The sequence below is a fragment of the Myotis nattereri genome (assembly GCF_964212035.1).
Source record: "Myotis nattereri genome assembly, chromosome: X".
NCBI lineage: Eukaryota > Metazoa > Chordata > Mammalia > Chiroptera > Vespertilionidae > Myotis > Myotis nattereri.
The window spans coordinates 26,273,470-26,276,362 of record NC_138078.1 but is presented as its reverse complement, the minus strand read 5'-3'; the positions used below and the strand labels follow the sequence as shown (position 1 = coordinate 26,276,362).

The window sequence follows — 2,893 nt, the reverse complement described above, 5'->3', positions numbered from 1 at the left end:
TCAGGATGAGTATGCAAATTAACCCAACAAAGATGGCGGTTAATTTGCATAAGCCAGTGGGAGAAAGATCAATATCATATGATCTCAGTCATATGTGAAAAATAACTAAGAACATAAAGTGATGAAAAAATAGACCTAGAGTCAAAGAGACATGGAACACACTAGGGAAAGAAGGAGAGGGTGGAGGGAGGAAGAATTCAACCACTGAACTCATGTGCGTATATGCATAACCCATGGACACAGACAATGGGATGGTGAAGGATTTGGGGGTAAGGTGCTGGGAGAGGTCACTAGGGTAAAAAAAGGGACATGTATAATACTTTCAGCAATAAAAAGAAAAGAAAAAGCCAGCTCTAACCGGTTTGGCTCAGTGGACTGAGCATTGGCCTGTAGATTGAAGGGTCCCATGTTTGATTCTGGTCAAGGGCACATGCCCAGGTTATGGGCTCAATCCCTAGTAGGGGGTGTGCAGGAGGCACATGATCAATAATTCTCATCATTGAAGTTTTCATCTCACTCCATCTCCTTTCCTCTCTGAAATGAATAAAAATATTTTTTTTTTAAAAAAGTCAAAGCTGTCTTTGGAAATTCAGGTCCCTGTGACCCCAGAACTGATCTTTCACAACATTGCCTTAGTGCACAATACCCGCAGGGCACTTGGAGTCTGCCTTTCTTCCCATGAGGACAAATGAAAACTCAGTTCTCATACTGAGACTAAGGATGTGAGATGGGGAGTGAGTGTGGAGGTTAAATGGAGGCCAGCTTGCAGTGTGGGGTGGCTAATGACCAGCTAATGATGCAATGACCGGCTAATAGTTTGAATTTAGAGTGGGTTTCATTGGTCTCTACACCTACCCTCCCCCAAATACACACACTCACAACCTAAACCTGATTGGACTGTCTCATGAGGAATTGGTCAAGAGGCTCAAGTGTTTGTGAGAAACTGGTTGATTTCTAAGAAATTCTTACTGCAAGTAGCTGCAGGGTGGGGTGAACAAGAAGAAAAGAGAAGAAAGGGGCTTAAAAAAGGAAACGGTAAGAGGGGGGAGACTATAAAAGAAGAGCCCAGCTGCACAGAGATCTCAGCTACTCCACGGGCCACCTCTTCAGTGTCCCCCGCAGCCCAGGATGAAATTGATTCTGCAGGGAAGAGGCTGTTATTGCTAAAAATGAGCTACAACGTGGCCACGGGGGAGAGCTACAAGGCCACTGCCTTCCAGAGACCCTTGCACCTGGGTTAGTGGTCCAGGTGCCATGGAAGCTGAAATGGATTTTGTGGACCCCTGAAATGAACAGAAGAACAGTGCAAAAGGCAGTGAGTATGACAAGCTCATTGTCTGTTGGGAAGCAATAACATTGACCAAGAGCTGATAAACAGAATAGAGAGAGCCAGGGGCCAGAGACTGCACCGCTTCCTGCACAGATGAACCTTCTTCTCAAACAGAGACGTGAACCAAGTCCTCGATGCCTATGAAAACAAGAAGCTGTTTCGCTGGTAAATGGGCAGGGGCCCCTCTTCCGAAGCCATGCATGTAGGCCACCACATCCCGTTCATTTTCACAAAGTGGCTGCGGGACATGTTGAATGTGCTCTTGCTCATCCGGATGGCAGATGAGTAGAAGTACCTGTGGAAGTCCTGACCCTGGACCAGGCCTATGGCTACTCCATGGAAAATGCCAAGGACATCATCACCTGTGGCTTTGACATCAACAAGCCCATCTTCTCTGACCTCGACTACATGGGGGTGAGCACAGACTTCTACAAGAATATGGTGAAGATCAGAAGCACGTGACCTTCAACCAAGTGAAAGGCATTTTTTGGCTTTGCAGACAGTGATTGCAAGGGGAAGATCAGCTTTCCTGCCATCCAGGCTGCTCCCTCCTTCAGTAACTCATTCCCACAGAACTTTGGGAGCGAGATGGACGTCCAAGGCCTCAGCCCCTGTGCCATCAACCAGGATCCTTACTTCAGGATGACAAGAGATGTCACACCCAGGATTTTCTATCCTAAACCACCCTGCTGCACTCGACCTTCTTCCCCTCCCTGCAGGGGACTCTGACCCAAAGGAGTGCCAGTGACCCCAACTGGTCCACTTCCTCACAGACACAGCCAAGCAGATCAAGTCCAAGGTCAACAAGTATGTGTTTTATGGACGGAGACACATCATGGAGGAGCACAGGCAGTTTGGGGGAAATGGCCACCTGGACGTGTCCTTCATGTACATGACCTTCTTGCTCGAGGATGAGGACAAGCTGGAGCAGATCAGGAAGGATTACAGCAGTGGAGCCATGCTCACCTGGGAGCTCAAGAAGGAGCTCATGCAGGTCCTGCAGCCCCTCCTGGCAGAGCACCAGTCCAGGTGCAAGTAGGCTATGGAAGAGATATTCAAAGAATTCTTGACACACACCCACACCCCTGCCCAGAGCTGTCCTATGACTTTCAATAATGCCCATTTTATATCTGCACAGAAGGAACCATAATTTATCCAGAGGCTCTGTCACGTGGCTTCCGGTTCCTGGTGTCTGTAACTCTGTGTGTCTGTCAGTACTGTTTCTCCCTGTGTCATCCTTTCCAAAGACACCCTGTGAGCTGCCTGCTCTGCCCCTAGGAGGACCTCCATTGGACAACATCCCACTCTACATACACCCTTAAAGCCTGATGGTTATACAGCCTTTGGTCTAGGTGTTCATTTCAGGAAGTTTAATGGGCACAGGCCTATTTCAGCCCATCCCCCCAAAATCAAACAGAAATGCTAGCTGTGCTTTTGACTGAGAGATCTCCCAGCTTGAAAGCTGCTTTTCACACTGAGTATTAGCCCCAGGTGGCCCCTTTTATTAAGTTGAGTCTGTGGGAGAAACTTTCCAGCTCACTTCCTGAAATCCATACCTCATGT

General features: G+C 47.9%; 1 pseudogene across 1 annotated transcript; it reads left to right on the top strand.

Annotated features, from left to right (window-relative positions):
• Positions 1–233: 233 nt before the first annotated feature.
• Positions 234–2,369, top strand: LOC308511573 (tryptophan--tRNA ligase, cytoplasmic-like; annotated as a pseudogene). The gene is made up of 2 exons: positions 234–269; positions 1,128–2,369. The product of its transcript is annotated as a tryptophan--tRNA ligase, cytoplasmic-like (transcript).
• Positions 2,370–2,893: the final 524 nt, after the last annotated feature.